The sequence below is a fragment of the Mustelus asterias genome, chromosome X (genome assembly GCF_964213995.1).
Source record: "Mustelus asterias chromosome X, sMusAst1.hap1.1, whole genome shotgun sequence".
NCBI lineage: Eukaryota > Metazoa > Chordata > Chondrichthyes > Carcharhiniformes > Triakidae > Mustelus > Mustelus asterias.
Window position 1 is genome coordinate 15,210,479 of NC_135834.1, and position 23,864 is coordinate 15,234,342.

Consider the following 23,864-nt stretch of genomic DNA (forward strand, 5'->3'; position numbering starts at 1 on the left):
CTGACTATAGGCTCCCTCTTATTCACTAATCAGGCCTCTGACTATACGCTCCCTCTTATTCCCTGACCAGGCCTCTGACTATAGGCTCCCTCTTATTCCCTAATCAGGCCTCTGACTATACGCTCCCTCTTATTCCCTGACCAGGCCTCTGGCTATACATTCCCTCTTATTCCCTGACCAGGTCTCTGACTATAGGCTCCCTCTTATTCCCTAATCAGGCCTCTGACTATACGCTCCCTCTTATTCCCTGACCAGGCCTCTGACTATAGGCTCCCTCTTATTCCCTAATCAGGCCTCTGACTACACACTCCCTCTTATTCCCTGACCAGCTCTCTGACTATAGGCTCCCTCTTATTCCCTAATCAGGCCTCTGACTATAGGCTCCCTCTTATTCCCTAATCAGGCCTCTGACTATACGCTCCCTCTTATTCCCTGACCAGGCCTCTGACTATACATTCCCTCTTATTCCCTGACCAGGTCTCTGACTATAGGCTCCCTCTTATTCCCTAATCAGGCCTCTGACTATACGCTCCCTCTTATTCCCTGACCAGGCCTCTGACTATAGGCTCCCTCTTATTCCCTAATCAGGCCTCTGACTATACACTCCCTCTTATTCCCTGACCAGCTCTCTGACTATAGGCTCCCTCTTATTCCCTAATCAGGCCTCTGACTATACACTCCCTCTTATTCCCTAATCAGGCCTCTGACTATAGGCTCCCTCTTATTCCCTGACCAGGTCTCTGACTATAGGCTCCCTCTTATTCCCTGACCAGGTCTCTGACTATACACTCCCTCTTATTCCCTAATCAGGCCTCTGACTATACGCTCCCTCTTATTCCCTAATCAGGCCTCTGACTATACACTCCCTCTTATTCCCTAATCAGGCCTCTGACTATACGCTCCCTCTTATTCCCTAATCAGGCCTCTGACTATACACTCCCTCTTATTCCCTAATCAGGCCTCTGACTATACGCTCCCTCTTATTCCCTGACCAGGCCTCTGACTATACGCTCCCTCTTATTCCCTGACCAGGTCTCTGACTATAGGCTCCCTCTTATTCCCTAATCAGGCCTCTGACTATACGCTCCCTCTTATTCCCTGACCAGGCCTCTGACTATAGGCTCCCTCTTATTCCCTAATCAGGCCTCTGACTATACGCTCCCTCTTATTCCCTGACCAGGCCTCTGACTATACATTCCCTCTTATTCCCTGACCAGGTCTCTGACTATAGGCTCCCTCTTATTCCCTAATCAGGCCTCTGACTATACGCTCCCTCTTATTCCCTGACCAGCTCTCTGACTATAGGCTCCCTCTTATTCCCTAATCAGGCCTCTGACTATAGGCTCCCTCTTATTCCCTAATCAGGCCTCTGACTATACGCTCCCTCTTATTCCCTGACCAGGCCTCTGACTATACATTCCCTCTTATTCCCTGACCAGGTCTCTGACTATAGGCTCCCTCTTATTCCCTAATCAGGCCTCTGACTATACATTCCCTCTTATTCCCTGACCAGGCCTCTGACTATAGGCTCCCTCTTATTCCCTAATCAGGCCTCTGACTATACGCTCCCTCTTATTCCCTGACCAGCTCTCTGACTATAGGCTCCCTCTTATTCCCTAATCAGGCCTCTGACTATACACTCCCTCTTATTCCCTAATCAGGCCTCTGACTATAGGCTCCCTCTTATTCCCTGACCAGGTCTCTGACTATAGGCTCCCTCTTATTCCCTGACCAGGTCTCTGACTATACACTCCCTCTTATTCCCTAATCAGGCCTCTGACTATACGCTCCCTCTTATTCCCTAATCAGGCCTCTGACTATACACTCCCTCTTATTCCCTAATCAGGCCTCTGACTATACGCTCCCTCTTATTCCCTAATGAGGCCTCTGACTATACACTCCCTCTTATTCCCTAATCAGGCCTCTGACTATACGCTCCCTCTTATTCCCTGACCAGGCCTCTGACTATACGCTCCCTCTTATTCCCTGACCAGGTCTCTGACTATAGGCTCCCTCTTATTCCCTAATCAGGCCTCTGACTATACGCTCCCTCTTATTCCCTGACCAGGCCTCTGACTATAGGCTCCCTCTTATTCCCTAATCAGGCCTCTGACTATACACTCCCTCTTATTCCCTGACCAGGTCTCTGACTATAGGCTCCCTCTTATTCCCTAATCAGGCCTCTGACTATACGCTCCCTCTTATTCCCTGACCAGGTCTCTGACTATAGGCTCCCTCTTATTCCCTAATCAGGCCTCTGACTATACACACCCTCTTATTCCCTAATCAGGCCTCTGACTATAGGCTCCCTCTTATTCCCTGACCAGGCCTCTGACTATAGGCTCCCTCTTATTCCCTGACCAGGCCTCTGATTATACACTCCCTCTTATTCCCTCTCTGACCAGGTCGCTGACTCCCTTCAGGTGTATATATCAAATTGCAGATGGAATGGTTTAAAAATCACATAAAACATAGACATTCTAAAGGTGGCAACAGAATAGCAGGAGTAACTGTTGAATCTTGCTACCACAGGGAGCGGTTGAAGCGAATAGTATTGATGCACATGAGAGCAAGCTGGAGAGGCAATGAGGGAGAAGGGAATCGAGGGCTATGATTGTACATTTAAATCAGGAAAGATGGCAGGAAACTCAAGTAGAGCATGAACACTAGCATGGGCTGGTTGGAGCAAATAATCCCTCTCTGTGCTGTATATCATATTTAATCTAATGGAAGATGCTATTGAAAAATCACAATGGTGAAATATGTAGCTATAATAGAAGCCAGGCCCTTTTCTTTCTATACCTGCAAACAAAGCTTGAGTGTAGGGGTGGGGGAATGGGAACCTCCCAATCCAGCAATATTGTCATTCTTACATCTGATCTATTTTTACATAAAGGGAAGGGATTCCCATTCTGTTTTAACTTTGCAAGTTGTTAAAATTCAACTGGAATTGTTGTCCTTTATAGTACTTTGAAAACTGACTGCAGTCACTCTGTGTTCCTTGGTGGTATTATTTTCCGTCCAATAGAATTTTGACTCTTTTTGAATGAGGACACAAACAAATACAGCTTGTTTCTCCACTGAAATTCAGTGGAAATTGACTTATCGCTGCTGTAGAGCGGCCAGACCAATAAGCAGAACAAGGAGCAACATGCAACACTGCTAGTGTTGAAAACCTGCCAAGTTCCTCACCAGTTAACTGCACAGCAGTTTGGGACACTCAGCACAGGGTATGTCCGAGTAAAGTGCTGAGATTTTGTCCGCTGCATTTGCACATTACCTAGGGGTCCCCCTGTAGATGGACAATGTTCATGCAGGCACCCGCCCATAACCCCCACCCCCAAATTCTGCCCCACTATTCCATGGTTTCGTTATCATCATAGAATCTTACAGTGCAGAAGGAGGCCATTCGGTCCATCGAGTCTGCACCGACTACAATCCCACTCAGGCCCTTTCACTATAACCCCACGCATTTACCCCAGCTTGTCCCCCTGACACTAAGGGGCAATTTATCATGGCCAATCAACCTAACCCGCACACCTTTGGACTGTGGGAATAAACCGGAGCACCCGGAGGAAACCCACGCAGACACGGGGAGAACGTGAAAACTCTACACAGACATTGACCCAAGCCGGGAATCGAACCCGGGTCCCTGGTGCTGTGAGGCAGCAGTGCTAACCACTGTGCCACCTGTATTTAGCCTCCAAACATGAGAAATCCTAATTGCTCACCAAAGGAATAAGGATGGTACCACAAATCACAATAACGGAGCTTAAATGGTTTATAAACTGTCTCCTTGAGCCAGGAAGGAGGAAAGGGCAGACATTTGGAAAATGTTTTTTTTTTTTGCACGGGTCTGTACACAGCATTACAAAACATACAGTGCTGGTGTATCAAAACCTTCAAGCCCATAGAATCTATGAACAGAAATGTTGAGTTAATTCATTTTCTTACTAATTTGGGGTGCAGGGAATCTATAATGTTTGCCATCATAATATAATACTGTTTAAACACCAAAGTTTGTTTCCCTGTTATCTAATGTATTTCTTTTTCAAATATAGATATCGCAGTGATATAAACAGTCTTTATGTTCGGTCAGTCACCCCTCACACCAACATACAAAATGGGAATGTAATTCATTTTGTATTTGCTCTGAAAGACTCTGGCAATTTTTGAGTATATTGGCTGGCAGAAGAGTAAAGGGTAAAGGGCTTAAACCTTGGCCTCAATCTCCCTTTGACCTCTGACAAGACAATAATTAGAGAATGAATTCAAGGGAAGGCTGGAACATTTCCTTTACACAGAGCACAGTTGGAGTGTGGAATTCTCTGCCAAACTGTTGTTAACATGGAGTCCATAAATAGTTTTTTTGTAAAGACAGATGTTTGAAAAAGAAGACTATTAATGGGTATGAGGGGGTGAGCAGGAGAGATGAATTTGATTAATTGGCTCACGTGGGGAAAACATTGGCAGAGATTTATTGGGCTGAATGGCTTGTTTCTATGCTGTGTCATTCTGTGATAATCATTGTCTTTCCCATGATGTAGCAAAAATTAGAACCTATCATATTGGAATTATGGGCATGAATCCATGCCCATACAACACATGGCACCTATGTGCTACAGTGCCCAGCACATCCAAGTTTGAATCTCTTGAGCTACTTGTCGGTGACAATACTCAAAGTGATTTAAAAACTTGACGTAGGGATGTTTACATCCCCAGCTTCTGTTATTTTTGGCACAGTGCAACATGCCCATGGCCTGTTTAATAATCAAATTACAGATCAGTAACAGCAGCCCCAACATACAACAGAAAACCCTGAAGCAAAAAGGGAAATGGATTAATTCCCATTTTTACAATTTTACTCCAGTATGCATAGAGTAAATGACAGCACACTTGTACCTCCCTGTACCTTACTATGGTGTGGTACTAAGCTCTACAGAGTAGAAAGGTTCTGCTATTGGCCTGTACTGAATTAACTGATCTCAGTTGAAACAATAACAATAGTCCACATTTAGCGTCAGCAGCCAAGGGCTAAGGGATTGGGGGAACCAGCCAGGTTTCCCACTTCTGATTGTGATCTGATCCTGCTGGAAAGTCCATTTTTGTGGATGTTATATCTGGACAATATTGTGCTTGGCTGTGATTGCTTTCATTGTTGAACAGCTTGCTGTAACCCCTTTCCCCTCCCAATCTTCCAAAAGGAAGTCCTAAGCCATGCAAATCAGAAGTACCAAGATCGATTCTCAGCCTATTCTGAGTTAGCTGATCTCAGCCAGTGCAGCAAATGGGGCTTTCCAATTCGGATCGATATGCCCTGGGCTAGAGAGAGGCAAATCAGCCCCCACTCTCATTCCTGATTGACATCCAATGACTCCTGCTGCAAAATATGTCTGTGTGGCTATTGAATGAGGACACAAACAAACTTGATTGTAAACTGGTTGTGATTCTCCCCATGGTCAAACAGCCCTTCTATGCTCACAAATGAATAGCTGGACAAGCTATTAGAGCGTGCTCAGCATGGATCAAGTGAAAAGCGGAGAAAGGAAAATAAAACAACAACATGCATTTATATAACACCTTTAGTATGATAAAACACCTCAAAGTGCTTCACAGAAGCAATATGAAACAAAATAAGATACCAAACCACATAAGGAGATATTAAGACAGGTGATCAAAAGCTTGGACAAACAGGAACATTTCAAGGGGCATCTTAAAGGAGGAGAGAAGGGTAGAGAAATGGAGAGGTTTAGGGAGGGAATTCCAGGGCTTAGGGGTCCAGACAGCTGGAGGCACAGCCACCAATGGTGGAGTGATGAAAAGTGGGGATGCTCAAGAGGCCAGAATTAAATGAGCACAGAGATTGCAAAGGATTGTAAGGTTTAAATAGGTTACAGAGATAGGGAGGGGGCGAGGTCTTGGTGAAATTTGAAAACAAGGGTGAGAATTTTAAAATCAAGGTGTTGTTTAACCAAGAGTTAAAATGAGCAGCGAGAACGGTGGTGATAGGTGAATGGGACTTAGTGCAAGTTCGGGTTTACGAAGGGTAGAATGTGGGAGGCCAGCCAGGAGCGAAGTAGAATATTACATTTAGAGGTAACAAAGGCACAGATGAGGGTTTCAGCAGCAAAGAGGCAGTGGCAGAGTTGAGCAATGTAAGAAGTCTCACAACACCAGGTTAAAGTCCATGTAAAGTCCAAGTTAAAGTATTGGACTTTAACCTGGTGTTGTGAGACTTCTTACTGTGTTCACCCCAGTCCAACGCCGGCATCTTCACATCACGAGTTGAGCAATGTCAGAGGTGGAAATGGGCAGTCTTAATGACGGCGCAGATATGTGGTTAAAAAGCTCCTCTTGGGGTCAAATATGATACCAAGGTTGCAAACAGTCTGGCTCAGCCTCAGGCAGTTGCCAGGGAGAAGAATAGAGTCGGTGGCTGGGGAACAGAGTTCATGACAGAGACCAAAGACAATGCTTTGAGTCTTCCTAATATTTAATTGAAATTTAGTTCCACTGAAAAAGTTAGATAAGAATTAATTTTGATCCTTGGCCAAGTACAAATATGAAGCATGATCCAGCACTCTGTGCGCATTGAAGACAGGGAAACCAGCTCTGAAATACTAGTTCATTAGCTGCCATAATGACTGCAGGAATTATTTCACACAGATAGTATATCTGCAACAGTACAAACTTCCATAATGTACTTTTTAAAAATTGTATATTCAGAAGTTTACAAGGGTGTCAAGACAGACAGAGTTGGCAATGCAATGATGCCCACCAACCAAATCACTCCTTATTCTTACAGTTTTGAACCTGAGACAGCAACTCAGAGACCACTTCACCTGACTTTCTGCTCTCTCGCTCCCCTTTTCTCTGTTCTTGTGAACACTTGGGACTTCTGCTGGGATCCAGTAGCCCTCCGATACCTCACCCACTGGGCAGTGCTCAGCAGCTGGCTTGGTCAGAGGCAACATTGTGGCCACGCCCAATCTTGTCACCGCACAAAGGGGTCTCGACATGATAATCGGAAACCACCCGCCTCCCCACCCCCCTGTTGATGTCAGTTGTAGCCGAACACATGAGATTTGGCAAACTCAATGCAAACCAGGTTTAGAAACTGGAATCTTCTGATGTGTCAGGCTCCATTTTTGCCAACAGGGCTATCAATGAAAGTTACAGCGCACCTGAAAGGCATGTTTTGCACATGTCTTTAATCCTAGATGTTTGCTGTCAAAAATACACAGAAATACAGAATAAAATGACACATGAACACTGTGAAAGTGTATCAATACTGAGTTGTGTTGTTTTTTGGCAGGGAAAAACAGGGAGAGGTTAGATTCCATTAGATTACATGTTATTCCATGTCTACAGATTAAATCCCAGTTACATTTTGTATCATGGGATCAGAAAACGTGTGCCACGGAAGGAGGCCATTCAGTCCACTCAGTCTGTGCTGCTGCTGCCTCTTCAATTGGAACTATCTACTCTTATTTAATCTCCTTGTTCTTTCCTCTTGCCCTTCTGGATTCTCTTTTTTCAAATACTTAGCCAATCCCCTTTCAAATATACATGCTGCAGTATAAAGAATTCCATGTGCTGACAACTTTTTCTGTGAAATTAAATTGTTTTAACTTTCCTCTTTATTCTTTAGGTGACAATCCTGAATCTGTGTCCCCTTCTTTACTGAATCACCAACCAATAGAAACTCTCGCTGATATTCTTTCCTCAAAGCCTTTCAAAAGCTTTCTGCCTCAGGCATTGAGTTAGTCTGAGGACCCACCTGTCTCCCCCGCCCCCTCATAACAATAATAGTTTGTGATTTGTATAAACACTTAAACTATGTTTGATATGATGCCAGGCATCAGCTGACATTTTACCAAAAAAAAGGCTCCAGTGTAAAAGCTTGTTACAGAGGATTTCATTTGACATTAAGAGGCAATGTCGCAGCAAAACATGTCAAGAGGGGAGCTGACAGTGTGCACAGTCACTTTCAACATGTTTTAACTTTCATTCATTACCCGGATCGACCCAGTCAGGGAGGGGGATGAAAAAAAAAGCAACGCAGAACATCCTAAGCTACACATCCTGACCTCAAAAAAACACACTTATAATCAGAACATCCATTTGTATGAGGGTGCTACCCAAGAAACTGATACATTGGAACGAAAAGCCGCTTTCCCTTTTCCTCCCCCATCAGTGTTATTACAAGCAGCGCCGGTTTAAATAAAAGACGCAGTCCTGCACCCAGTGAACAGTGGGCACATGCAGGGATTGAAATCGCTCAGAATGAATAATGCCGCACAACAGACTGAAATTAAACTACAGGGGGAAAAATAATTAAGGGGAGGGTTTTCTCTTCTCTGCTGTCGCCACTGTTACATTTATTTAGACGCGCCACCTTTAGTTAAAACGATTGGGAAGAGACTGACCGATGATCTCCTGCAGCTCGTAGGCATCTCTTGCATTTGGCCATTGGGACCCGGCTAGCAGCTCCTCCGCCATGACGCTGTGAGTCACAATGCGGCGAGAGTGAGAACCCGGCAGGCTGCTGAAGAGAGAGAGCGCTCAGCAACTTTATCCACACAGCCACACACACACATACAGCACATACACCTCAGAGCACAAGAGGGACAGGCACAGTGTAACTGACAGCTTTGTTTTACGCACACACACACACACACACATACCTCAGAGTACAAGCGAGTCAGGCATGAGTGGTCGTGTTGTGATGGGGATATGTCGTGAATTTTCTGTTATTTGTACCATAGCAACACTGGCTGAGAGGAACGCGTCTCAGGCGTTCTGAGCTGGGTTTCTCAGTCGGTGGAAGGGGATTTGAACCGTTGGACATCTGACCCAGGGCAGGAGTTACTCCAGGGCTAGGCAGAGGATTGAAGTTCATTGGCAGGGAAATTCTCTTCTGCTGGGGCAACTGGTGCCACCCTGCTGCCTCTGGCACCATAAGGGGTAGAAATTTATCTCGGGCAGTGGTGCAAAAATAGATGGTATTGGGCCAACCACCCATTATTCAGTATTATTGCAGTCGAGGAAATTAAATATCAGGTACTGTGTAAATGGGCAGCTAGTCCCACAGTGCCCATTTTGCACCACCACCCAAGAAGAATTTTTACCCTTAAGTCCCTCCCCTGCCCCACAACTCACCTACAAAGGATCACAATCACTGCAAGAACCCATCAAAACCCTGACTCTAGGGGAAGTGGGGTAGCAGGGTTCCCACCCACAAGTGGCAGTTAGCCAATTCAGCCTGCTAATGGCTGGCGACTTAAAGCCAATTGTTGGGGGCTGACTGGGATTTTCCATTGACTGCGATAGTACTGAATAAAGGGTGGCTGACTCGGATTTTCCAATCAGCCTCGAGGTTCCCACAGGCAGCGGGGTGCAGTATTTCTGCCGGGGGTGGTCTCTCAGTCGTAGGCAGGGCGTGAGGGGCTAGGATAGCCGAGATATGCCTTCCCTACCTGCCTGGGTTCAGCCGCAGGCATAGACTATCCTATGGAGGGGCTCTGCCTTGCCCCCAACTCCCCATCTTAGTCCCATAACCCTGCAATATTTTCCTTTTCAATTATACAAGCAATTTCCTTTTGAAAGTTACTATTGGATCTGCCTCCAACACCTTTTCAGACAGTGCATTCCAGATCGCAACAACTCCTTTCATTTTATTCCTTGTATTTCCACTGACTATTTCACCAATTACCTTCAATCTGTGTCCTCTGGGGACCAATCTTCCTACCTGCGGAAACAACTTCTCCCTCTCTACGCTCTTCTACAGTATTAGGAAAAAGAAGGAGCAGTATTGGCCTGTTGAAAACTGATAATGGTGATACTGTAAATTGGGAAGTGGCAAGCATGTTGAATAATTACTTTGTGTTAGCAGAGAAAGAGGATTCGGCTGCCAGAACACCCCAAGGGGAAAAAAAACGGAATCAGGGATAAGGACTCACCAAAATTAAAGTAAGCAAAATAACAGTAAGGAAGAAAATAATGGCACTAAAGTGTGACAAATCCTCAGAACCAGATGATTTCCATCCCAGAATTTTTTAGGAAGTAGGTTAGAAATTACTGATGCCCAAATGATTATCTTCTGAAGTTCTCTCGATTTCTGAATCGTTCCTTCAGATTGGAAAATTGAGTATGCCACTCTGCTATTTAAGAAAGTTGAGAGGGAGAAACCAGGAATTATAAACCAGTTAGCCTAACGTCTGTTGTCAGGAAATTGCTAGAGTGTATAATTAGGAATAGTGTGACTGAACACCTTCTCAGTTGATCAGAGAGAGCCAGCATAGATTTTAAAGGCTGCATCATACCTGGCAAACTGAATTCTTTGAAGAGATGACTGAAGTAATGGACAGGGGAATGTCAATGGATGTTATTTATATGGACTTCTAGAAGGCATTTGATGCAGTCAGAAACAGTTAGCTGAAATTGAAGCCCATGTATTTGAAGGCAAATTATTGACCTAGTTAGGAAATAGGCTGAGCAGCAGGAAAAATAGAGTAGGGATAATGAGCAGGTACTCGAACTGGCGGGATGTGACTGATCCTGTAGACTCAATTATTTAACATAGTTATTAACAAATTACATAAATTAGGGTTGTATTCCCGAGGGAATTTAGAAATTAAGAGGATATTTTGTTGAAGTTTCCAAAATATTAAAGGGAATTGAGAGGGTAGATAGAGAGAACCTATTTCCGCTAGTTGGAAAGTTCAGAATAGTCTAAAGATTAGAGCCTGATCTTCCAGGAGTGAAATTAAGAAACACTTGTACACATAAAGGGTGGTTGATGTTTGGAAACTCTCTTCTGGAAGTGGCAACACATGCCATTTGTTTAAATCTGAAATTTATATTTTTATTAGTCAAAGGCATTAAAAGATATGGAGCAAAGGTGGGTATATGAAGGTAGGTCACAGGTGAGCCATGACATTATGGAATGGCAGAACATCCTTGAGGGGTTAAATGGTCTCCTTCTGCTCCTATGCTCCTATTCCTTCACAATTTTGAACACTTCTATTGAATCACCCCTTAATCTTCTCTGCTCTAAGAACAATCCCAACTTCTCCAATTTCTTCACATAACTGGAGTCACCCACCCCTGTGCCATTCTAGTACCCTGTCCAAGGTTTTCTTTGCTCCTTACTTTCAATCAGAAATAAGAAGTCTCACAACACCAGGTTAAAGTCCAACAGGTTTATTTGGAATCATGAGCTTTCAGAGCACTGCTCCTTCATCAGGTGAGTGTGACTCACCTGATGAAGGAGCAGCGCTCCGAAAGCTCGTGATTCCAAATAAATCTGTTGGACTTTAACCTGGTGTCGTGAGATTTCTAACTGTGCCCACCCCAGTCCAACGCCGGCATCTCCACATCATGGCTACCATCAATCAGAGGTATAATCAGAAGGCACAAAAGAAAAGACAGAAGGAATGAACAGGCTTCAGGTTTCCTCAAATTCTGGCAGGCACCCTCCCAAGTGATGCCTTCAGCCCCTCAACAGCAACAACTTATATTTATATAGCGCCTTTAATGGAATAAAATGTCCCAAGGTGCTTCACAGCAGCATTATGAAATAATGAATGACACCAAATCACATACATGGCCAAAAGTGGTAGGTTTTAAGAAATATCTTAAAGGGGGAAAGCATGGTAGAGAGGCGGAGAGGTGTAGGGAGGGAATTCCAGAGCATAGGGACCTAGGCAATTAAAGACATGGCCACAATAGTGGAGCAATTATGACTGGGAACACACAAGAGGCCAGAATTAGAGGAGCACAGAAATCTTGGGAGGGTTGTGGGATTGGAGGAGATTACACAGAGAGGGAAGGGGCAAGATCATGCACGGATTTGAAAACAAGGATGAGAATTTAAAATCCCCAGAGGGATCTGGGATTCAACACCATTTACTGAGTTGTGGGACAGGGAGCCACTCATGGGAACCTGGAATTTAGTAAGAAGTTTCACAACACCAGGTTAAAGTCCAACAGGTTTATTTGGTAGCAAATACCATAAGCTTTCGGAGCGCTGCCCCTTCGTCAGATGGAGTGAAAATCTGTTCTCCAACAGCGCACAGAGACACAGAAATCAAGTTACAGAATGCTAATTAGAATGCAAATCTCTACAGCCAGCCAGGTCTTAAAGGTACGAATGCAAATCTCTACAGCCAGCCAGGTCTTAAAGGTACTGGTGTTGTGAGACTTCTTACTGTGCTTACCCCAGTCCAACACCGGCATCTCCACATCACAACCTGGAATTTGGCAGAGGTCGGGGCCAGTTTGCAACCTGATATTATCAGGGATGATCCAGCAGCACTCATCAAAATAAGGGGGCCAAAATAGGTCAGCGAGCAGAGGAATGATAGGGGAACGGGACTTGCTCCGAATCCAGATACAGGCAGCAGAGCTTTGGATGACCTTAAACCAAAAGAGAAAATGCTGGAAAATCTCAGCAGGTCTGGCAGCATCTGTAAGGAGAGAAAAGAGCTGACGTTTCGAGTCCAGATGACCCTTAGCTTTGACAAAGGGTCATCTGGATTTGAAAAGTCAGCTCGTTTCTCTCCTTATAGATGCTGCCCGGCCTGCTGAGATTTTCCAGCATTTTCTCTTTTTGTTTCAGATTCCAGCTTCCGCAGTAATTTGCTTTTATCCATTTGGATGACCTCAAGGTTTACGGAGGGTAGAATATGGAAGACTGGCAAATAATGAGTTGAATAGTCGAGTATAGAGGTAACGAAGGCATGACGAAGGTTTCGGCAGCAGATGAGCCGAAACAGGGGCGAAGTCGAATGATGTTACAAAGGTAGAAATTGGCATTCTTAGAGATGGCACGAAGACTTATTTTGATGAGTGCTTCTGAATCATCCCTAATAACATCAGGTTGCAAACTGGCCCAGGCCGCTGCCAGATTCCAGGTTCCCATGGGTGCTTCCCGGTCCCACAACTCAGTAAATGGTGTTAAATCCCAGGTCCCTCTAGGGAACCAGATTCCTTTCCCTCCTGCCAACCCCCCACCCCAAATTCTGCCATAATTACTGGGCCCCAAGTGGTAGCATCTTGTCCTGCATTCTTCATTGCTTTCAATACAAAGCAGGGGTTACACTAAGGAATTTAAGATTATGTTTCATGATCTATCCCATCCTAGTCTGGGAATATTTAGATCAATAATTGCATTAGCATCACCTTCCATGGCCTATGAGATTAGTTAACTCAGCACGGACAAGAGTTTGAATATGGGACCTTCTTGATTGATATGACTCATTAGTAGAGCATGTGATGCATTCACTCACTAAACCATCAAAGCTGCTTGCTAACAATATTTACTTGTAAATAATAATTGCAAAAACCCAGGATTGTTTTTACAAATGAACAATCAAGGTAAGGGCTATTGCATCCTTTAAAAGGAAACCTTATTTATCTAGCTTGTCACATAACTCCAAATATTATAAGGGGAGTTTTCAGCACACTTACACATATTTCTCATTTTGCCTCTCTTTCTATTTTTCATATGTTATGATTCCTGTTCAGAGGAGGCTTGGGATCAGATCTTTAGGTAGATTTCCAACTTCAGTGACATCAAGAATGGAGATACATGGCACTCCCATGTATGATTTTATTTAACTGAAACTTTGTCATAGAGTCATACAGTGCAGAAGAGGCCTTTTGGCCCATCGAGTCTGCACTGATAATATCTACCACTAAAGGCGCACTAATCCCATTTTCCTGCACTTGTCCCATATCTTTGAATATTATGATATTTCAAGTGCTCATCCAAATATTTTTTAAAGGTTATAAGGTTTCCTGTCTCGACTACCTTCACAGGCAGTGCATTTCGGATTCCCACCACTCTCTGAGTGAAAAAGTTTTTTCCCAAATCCCCTCTGAATCTCCTGCTCCTTACCCTAAAGCTATGTCCCCTCGTCATTGACCCTTCAACCAAGGGGAACAGCTGCTCCCTATTCACCCTGTCCATACCCCTCGTAATCTCATACACCTCAATCATATCCCCTCTTAGCCTTCTCTGTCTAAATAAAACAATCCAAGCCTATCCAGTCTCTCCTTATAGTTCAAATGCTCCATCCCAGGCAACATCCTGGTGAACCTCCTCTGTACCCTCTCTAGTGCTATCACATCCTTCCTTTAGTGAGGTGACCAGAACTGCGCACAGTACTCCAGCTGTGGCCTAACCAACACTCTGTATAACTCCAACATTACCTCCTTGCTCTTATACTCTATACCAAGACTGATAAAAGAAAGTGTCCTTATGCCTTCTTAACTATCCTAGTTATGTGCTCTGCCGATTTCAGGGATTTGGGAATAATTACCCCAAGATCCCTCTGTTCCTCTGAGCTTCCCAGTGTCCTGCCATTCATTAAATACATTCATTACATTTCAGAAATCACAAACCATTTGCTTCTAGGCTTCCTTCTGGCCAGAAGATCTAAAAGCATAAGTGGAAAATATGACTGTGAGACAGCAGTAACTTGACAGATAAAGGGGGTGTCCAGTTGATGTGCAGGGAACAGATTGTCCTCATGATTTCTATGAATTGTCCTGCTGAGGTAGCCAAATCCTTTCATTGTGGTTCGGCCAGGTATGCGAGGAAGATTGTTGTGATTTTTTTTGAAGTGGGATAATTGGTTAATTGGGTTTTCACTGAGGCATCCCAATTAAATAGTTCCTGTTGCATCTCCTTTTATAACAATCAAATCAAGCACCAGTGATTCATCTTTTCCTTTTGTACATATATATTTAAAAAAATAAATACCTGTGATGCAATCTCAGGGATTGGTTTATGATGAAGTTTTTCTCTCTAAATTTATGATGTAACCAATGGGCCCTCAACTGAATTAATAACTAGCGAGAAAATGAATTGGAACCCAAGACTTTTTTTGCTGGTTGATTCACTTACCCTTGTATAATCAACAAAATTAATCAAAACTTAATCAATTTTATCCCTTAGCTTTATTCATTGCTTTCAGGTCATGTATTATTCTCCTCGATGGGAGGACAAACAGGCAGCTCTCCTGGTTTCTCCATGTGGGGAGATGTTTTCACTTGGAACTTCCTCCTGATAGGCCAGTGATTAGGGACCTTTTGTGCAGAGACTCACGAGAGTGAACTGATGAAATAATGTGGTTGGCAATGATCTCAGTTCTTTGGGAATTCCTGGATAAAAATAAATACAGGGAGGGGAAAGATAATATTGGTAATCTACAAGGAAAGAAGAGAAATGAAAAAACGATATGTTTCTATGTTTCTATGTTTTATTTCTATGATATTTCTGGTTTTATATTAACAGCTTATTAACAGATTCTTGTGATATGACTGTGAGACTGTGATATGACTTATAAGATAATGAAGGGGCTAGACAGGGTAGAGGCAGAGAGATTCTTTCCACTTAGAAAGGAAACAAGAACTAGAGGACACAGCCTCAAAATAAGGGGGAGTCAGTTTAGGACAGAGTTGAGGAGGAACTTCTTCTCTCAGAGGGTAGTGAATCTCTGGAATTCTCTGCCCATTGAAGCAGTGGAGGCTACCTCGTTAAATATGTTTAAGTCACAGGTAGATAGATTTCTGATCAATAAGGGAATTAAGGGTTAGCGGGCAGGTAAGTGGAACTAAGCCACTATCAGATCAGCCATGACCTTATTGAATGGCGGGGCAGGCTCGAGGGGCTAGATGGCCTACTCCTGCTCCTATTTCTTATGTTCTTATATAAAACTAGGACATTACAGAAAGTGTAACACACAACAGGCAGGACATGTGCAGCTTTAACAAAAGTAGCCCAGTGTAAAGTGGCTGGTTGAATTATCGTTTCTTTGCTATTTGAAAAATATGAAACATTTTGTCCTCTTGTTACCACTCACTGGCCAAGTACTTACTGATTCATGTTCACTCTGGAGGCATACAAGGGGAAATATCTGAAAATGTCAATTGCCTGCGATTTGACAATACTAGATTGAACCAATGAACATAGAAACGGAATGATTCTGTAGATCTATCTGGGTTCAAAACCAGTGCTATAGAAAGTGGTTAATACTGCCCACTATAACATAATTAGAAAACAAATGCTGAAATATGATTTTTCATTTGTCTTTAGGTTATCTAATTTATAAGTGGTGAACTTCATCCTCTTCAAGTTGAAGATTGATAAGAACCTTTGGCTCCCAGTATCAAGGGTTCTCAGTTCAGAAACAGCATATCCAGCTACAAAGTGAAGCTCCCACCATTTTGCTACAATCTTCACCTTAACCTCACAAGACCATCTCCTATTATACTAATGGGAATGGTTCCACTCTCACACCAACTATCGCAATGCATTTTTGTCAGAAATTTCCAAGTGACACCAATTTTAGTGAGAACAATCGGTTGACTAAGGAATTAGGTGAACCCAGACCCATGTAACCTGACTTGAGCATGACTCAACATCTTATTGAGAGAACAATTAAAGCTAAAACAAGGAATGAAATCACAGGCTGAGCCTGATTCTGTTTGATCTGACGTCTATATACATGTGCAGGTGACCCCTGCTGGAAAGTGTATGTGAGGACACAATTGAACTCAGCTGTGATTCAGCTCCTGCTCCTCACAATTGAATAGCTTGCTGAGGCTCGTACATGAGGAATAACTCTTTGTGTGAGAGACTGGAGGGTTTTCAAAATCCCCAGAATTGTATCTCAGTGCGAATCAATACCTTCAGAGGAAGGGGAAGAGGGAGCTGTCAGTTTTCTCAATTTTTCTGTAAACGCAGAGAAACAGTTGATAACATAAGGGCTTTATGTTGGGGAAAAATTGCTGAGTGTGATAAACATCACCCACTCGCACCATCAAATCTGATGGCATGCAATAAAAACAAGGACTTTCAACATCCAATTTGTGTGTACTATTCAGAACAGTGATTACCCCAAAGTTTGGGAATCAATCAATGCAATGCTTTTTTTAATCTTTGGGCAGTCTTTTGTGTTTCTCTGTTACCATCTGGAGACCTTAACAGCCTCTGATCCAAATACTGTACAGGACCTTATACTGTTGGAATAGAACCAAAGAACAGCACAGATGATCTCTCCATTTTAACAACCATTAGAGGGCACTGGTCTTCTTCATATGTCAAAACACTTCCTGTTCTTGGCTTTGTAAGATAGCATGGCAGAAAGCATTGATTTGGAATCACTATTTATAGTTAATAACCAAACAACAGCTTTAATATAGTTAATTAATGACATAAAAGATTAACCAGCCAAAATCTGCATGTCTACAGTAATCTACATACTACATAAATCTAGCAAATCATACTGCTTTCAGGACACCAAACAGGAAGAATAAAGCAAAACAGCTCTGACTGTGACATGTGTGGAGCAAGGAATTAATTATTTGGTTTAGTTTTTAAAAAAATTACCCATGATCTCACTTCCTGAAGACTCACAATGCTTTCTGATGAGTCACAAGAAAAATAATGATAATGATTATTTTATCTCACGTCTGGAAACACTGGTCAAAATTCTAACCTCAAATGCCAGATTCATTATATTCATTCTAGTCTATTTTACTTGTTGTACCTTCCAAAGGTGTGAGGGAAGGAGCCTATCATAATTCTATTTTTGGCAAATAACGTGTATATGTTTGGGAGGGACGGGGAAATTAACAGATTAAGGGAATTCACTCCAATCTTTGAAAATGAGTGGAAACAAGAAAATTAGATGCCAACACATCCCCCAGACGTTGCATTTTCCGCCATCAAATCGTGAACTACTTCATCCAAGATGGCTCAATGAGTTTGGTAAGAGTTTTAACAACACCAGGTTAAAGTCCAACAGGTTTATTTGGTAGCAAATACCTTTAGCTTTCGGAGCGCTGCTCCTTCGTCAGATGGAGTGGAAATGAGAGCACATTTCCTCTCCATCTGACGAAGGAGCAGCGCTCCGAAAGCTAATGGTATTTGCTACCAAATAAACCTGTTGGACTTTAACCTGGTGTTGTTAAAACTCTTACTGTGTTCACCCCAGTCCAACGCCAGCATCTCCACATCAATGAGTTTAGCCAGTGAGTAGATGAGCTTTGAAGGACGCAGGTTCTATCCCTGCTCTTTGCTGAGTTAGCTTGAGTCGTAATCAGTGTGATATAATTACTCCTGAGGTTTGGAAGGGATATTTGGCCCATTCCTGATTGTTATCCATTGAGCCCCTGCTAGTGAACTGTGTCTGTAGACATTAGTTACAGACAAATTTGACTCATCCTGTGATCTAATAGCTCCTGGCCATTGTTGTCTAGGTCTACACATGAAGAATTGATGCTTGAGTGAGGTGAAGTGCCAGCACAGCTGGGAGTGTATTGCAGCATTAGTCAATGTCTTTGGGAGGGAAGAACAAAAAAAAGTTTAACTCTTGTATTGTATACACCATAGAAACACTATAGGAGTGTAGTTCAGGTTCATAGCAGATTTTTCATTTCCAAAATTATCAATAAATTGGTCAGGCTGCTTGCTTGTCATTTATGGCAAGACCAAAATCTTTCACTCGACTAATACCTTGCAGGGTGTTGTCCTTTTTAGAATATTTTTGAACATTATGCAAGCTATTACGGGCCCTCCCTGTCACATGATTATCATGATGTGGAGATGCCGGCGTTGGCCTGGGGTGAACTGGGTTGGACGAGGATGATTATCATGCAGGAGAGGGTTTGTCAGCATCAATGCTGCTTGGATTTGCATTCCAAGCTGGTTGATTTGTATTTCAACATCAAACTTCAGTTTGCTGAAGGGAATGAGAAAACAGACCTGGAGAAATAACTTACTGGCCAATTCAGAGCTATTCATCAACATATGACATGTCGATAGATGTGTCAGATTGGCTTTGTGGGTGGCAATCTTGCCTCCGAATCAGAAGGTCGTGGGTTTAAATCCCACACCAGAGACCTGAGCGCTTAATTTAGGCTGACACTTTAGTGTAGCACTGAGGGAGTGTTGCAGTGTTGGAGGTATCATCCTTTGGATCAGGTAACTGAGGCTCTGCCTGCCAGTTCTAATGATTCAAGTAAACAAGTTGATAATCAGTACAGAGTTCTCTTAGTATTCTGACCTGCATTCCTCTTACGGAAAAATAAGTCATTGCTGTTTGAGAGATCTTGCTGTGCACTAAAATAGCTGCTGTGTCTGCCTACATAACAATAGTAAGAAGTCTAACAACACCAGGTTAAAGTCCAACAGGTTTATTTGGTCGCGAAAGCCACTAGCTTTCGGAACGCTGTTCCTTCGTCAGGTGGGTGGGAGTTCTGATCACAAACACGGCACAAAGACACAAACTCAATTTACATGAATAATGATTGGAATGTGAGTCTTTACAGCCAATCAAGTCTTAAAGGTACAGACAATGTGAGTGGAGAGAGCATTAGGCACAGGTTAAAAAGATGTGTATTGTCTCCAGACAGGACAGTTAGTGAGATTTTGCACATCCAGGCAAGTCGTGGGGGTTACAGATAGTGTGACATGAACCCAATATCCCGGTTGAGGCCGTCCTCATGTGTGCGGAACCTGGCTATCAGTCTCTGCTCAGCGACTCTGCGCTGTCGTGTGTCGTGAAGGCCGCCTTGGAGAACGCTTACCCGAAGATCAGAGGCTGAATGCCCGTGACCGCTGAAGTGCTCCCCAACAGGAAGAGAACAGTCTTGCCTGGTGATTGTCGAGCGGTGTTCATTCAACAGCACCACACAACCCTGCCACAGAAACCTGGTGTGGTGGACCTCAGTTGTGCCTTTGTCCTATATGGACCACCGTTGTGTGTGCTTGTCATACCTGGACACATCCCCTTCCAGTTTGGGTCCTCCCCTCAGCACCTAGTATAAAGGTGGCTGTCTCCTCCCCCTTGTTCAGTCCAGGTCGGTTATTTGTTGGGATCTGCTCCTGATTCTGTTGTGAATAAAAGCCTACACTTATATTGGCATATCGGTAGTCTTTCGCCTTATTGATAGCGCATCACACGGTACATACTCTTGCAACTCGGCCAACGTTGTCTACCTGATACGCTGCAGGAAAGGATGTCCCGAGGCATGGTACATTGGGGAAATCATGCAGACGCTACGACAACGGATGAATGAACACCGCTCAACAATCACCAGGCAAGACTGTTCTCTTCCTGTTGGGGAGCACTTCAGCGGTCACGGGCATTCAGCCTCTGATCTTCGGGTAAGCGTTCTCCAAGGCGGCCTTCACGACACACGACAGCGCAGAGTCGCTGAGCAGAGACTGATAGCCAGGTTCCGCACACATGAGGACGGCCTCAACCGGGATATTGGGTTCATGTCACACTATCTGTAACCCCCACAACTTGCCTGGATGTGCAAAATCTCACTAGCTGTCCTGTCTGGAGACAATACACATCTCTTTAACCTGTGCTTAATGCTCCCTCCACTCACATTGTCTGTACATTTAAGACTTGATTAGCTGTAAAGACTCACATTCCAATCATTATTCATGTAAATTGAGTTTGTGTCTTTGTGCCGTGTTTGTGATCAGAACTCCCACCCACCTGACGAAGGAACAGCGTTCCGAAAGCTAGTGGCTTTTGAGACCAAATAAACCTGGTGTTGTTAGACTTCTTACTGTGTTTACCCCAGTCCAACGCTGGCATCTCCACATCATACATAACAATAGTCAGTGCACTTCAAATGTAATTTACTGGGATCTGTTTTGTCCTTTGGGTGATCTGAATGGTGGTGCATACTGACTGACTGCCCAATCCTGTGGCTGCAGCCTAATTTAAATTTGGAAGGCAGCATGCCAAACCAGACTCCTGAAGCAGCTCACTGGATTGAGACAGGATACAGGGATGGCTGTTAGTAAATTACAGCTTGGGCGGGGGTCGGAAACTCACAGAGTAGTGGCCTTGAGGCAACAGTGGTCCAAATTATTTCACTAGAGGAACCCGCAAAATAATTCAACACTTTGGTAGGCAGGCCTCTTTAATGCCCATGGAACTGGTTGAGTTGCTATTAGTCCCTGATCAGTTCTGACCAATTATGACCATCAGGATTCTATTTATGTCATGGGATCCCGGCTTCCACAGTAAAAGGAACTTATCACCTGATACTGGCAGGCAGCAGGTCGCTTTCAAAGTGGAGTTGATTGCATCACCAGTTAATAAGGCGGTATAGTTACCAACTCTATTTGAGTCCTCATTAACAGCAGGTGAAGACAGTGTAATTCAACCTCATTGTCTGTGAAGTGTTTTGAGATGTTTCAAAGAAAAGCAATGACATTTCTTTGGAAGATTTATTTTCTTATACATAATGGCAGTTGACAGTGAATGTACTGTGATACAAACTCTGGATTCTAATGATTACTTATGACAGCATCAGAATCCCTGAGGTGTGACAGTTTCAACTCTCTGTATATAGTATATAAAGTGCTTTATATCTCTGCATTTTCTGAAGTTCCATCTCTGTGATTTGGATTTGCTGGTGTCATTGTTTAGAGATTATGTTCCTGACATGAAAGGGATTGATTGTAGACCCTTTTCATCATTTGTTGTCCAGCTTCACACATGAAAAGTGGCTATTTAGGTGCAGTGCTGGAGGGGTACAAATGCTCACAAAATTGTCACTGCTTCAGTGTTGCTTTGTTCTGCGAATGTACCCCTCAGTAAAAATAGGAACACAGAATAGTAATGTAAATGGGTATGATCAGCAAAACCTGGCACACTTTTGCCCTACCATTTTTCTTCAATGGTATTGTTGTTGATACAGTAAGAAGTTTAACAACACCAGGTTAAAGTCCAACAGGTTTATTTGGTAGCAAAAGCCACACAAGCTTTGTGGCTTTTGCTACCAAATAAACCTGTTGGACTTTAACCTTGTGTTGTTAAACTTCTTACTGTGTTTACCCCAGTCCAACGCCGGCATCTCCACATCATTGTTGTTGATAGCATGTCTTCACACCCACACTGCTTTTTTCACCCTTTGGTGAATAGTGGGGGAAGGGGTAGAAGGACTTCTGAACTAATTATCAGCCCTTTGAACCGCATTGAACACTCCTTCCGTGGCCAACAAGTCCTGGCATTGGACTCGAACTGAAGCTTCTGGTCCAGCAGTAGGGGCATTTCCACTGCACCACAAGGCCTTCACTCCAATGGTATTATGGATCTCCCATAGTATTTCTCATGAGTAGTATGGGTGGGGTTTCTGTAAGCCACCAGCTCAAAGGTATTTACAACTGCTCTTCTATGTGAATATGAATACACAGGTGTGACTAGGATATGCAGTTCTATCTGATCGTTAGAATGTTTAATTGAATTTGTTCCTTAATGACTGTGTGATTGTTTTAGTAGTCCTTTCAATAACAACTAATCAAGAGAATATTTTTGGAAATTGTTAATCTCTAATTTCCAACAGACAATACAACTGAGCTCTTTGTATTGGCTGACAATTGTTAGAAGACCCAAAGCACCTCCACAGGATAGAAATAGTTAATACATACCATTGGGAGACTAGGACATTATTTATAATAGCAGTCCTACCGGGAAGCCCTGCTGTCAGTCTTGCTTTGTCCTGATGATATGCAATTTGCTTTAGTCAGGTAGAGACTACCCTTGTACCTTTCCAATCTATCTTGATCAACAGTTTGGTAGGCATAAGCTGTCTCCATTTGGGGATAAATATGGTAAGATTTCATTAGTTTAATTCACACTTCCATCACATGTAAGTGATGGAAGTGTGAATTCCTCTGGGTGCTGATGCAAGACACTGTGTAATGTTGGTGTTTATTTAAAAAACACTCCATTTGGGTTCAAGAAAAAGTGAGAATGAGGCACTGTTCTTTTGAATGGATTTATCTTCAGTTCTGCATAATTTTACTCATGTTTAATAAATAATAATGAACAGTTTTACCATGAGCTTTCTAGTCTGTCAGCATGGTGTTTTCCACCAGTTCAGAAAAAACTGAGCATGACATGGACAAACAATATTTCTGGTGCATGGCTAAATGGTAGAGGCTCATTGTGCATCTTGGAGGTACACTTTCCCATATATTTTGTACATAACTTCAATTTTTAGTTCATCATAAATATGGGCTTCCCATGGAAGCTGTCATTTGCAGTAATCCAAAATAAATCAGATTAAGTAGGTCTACTTCACAACTTTCCCATACGGTGACACAGTGGTTAGCATGTTCTCTCTGTGTCTGCGAGGGTTTCCTCCCACACTCCAAAGGTATACTGGTTAGGTGGATCGGCCATGCTAAATTAACCCTTGTGTCAGGGGGATTAGCAGGGTAAATACATGGGGTTATGCGGATATGGCCTGGATAGCGATTGTGGTCGGTGCAGACTCAATGGGCCGAACGGCCTCCTTGTACTGTAGGGATTCTATGATTCTAGAAATGATTCAAAAGTTTATTTATTAGTACCACAAGTAGGCTTACATTAACACTGCAATGAAGTTACTGTGAAAATCCCTGAGTCACCACACTCCGGCGCCTGGGAGTGAAAACCAGATGAAGGTAATCCTACTGGATAACAGAAGAGGAAGATAGTGTTACAAGCCATGTCAAAGGCAGGTCATGAAGAATGTGAAAGGACATCTTACTACGGTCACGGAGCGTGGAATTTTTAACTTTGATTGGGGCCATTTCAGTATTGTGACAAGGATAGAAACCTGAATGGGGATCTTCAAACATGCGCCAGAATTCTACCCCCCTCCTGCCACAAGAATCAGAACAGGTAAGGGGCAGACAGTGGGAAGGTCCGTTGACCTCGGGCGGGATTTTCCACTCTCGAGTTGAGCGAGGACGTAAAATCCCACCCATGGAGTTCCATGACTTTGAAGAGGAAAGGGAGGTTGGAGTTATTACTTTGAATTGGCTGATCTTTTGT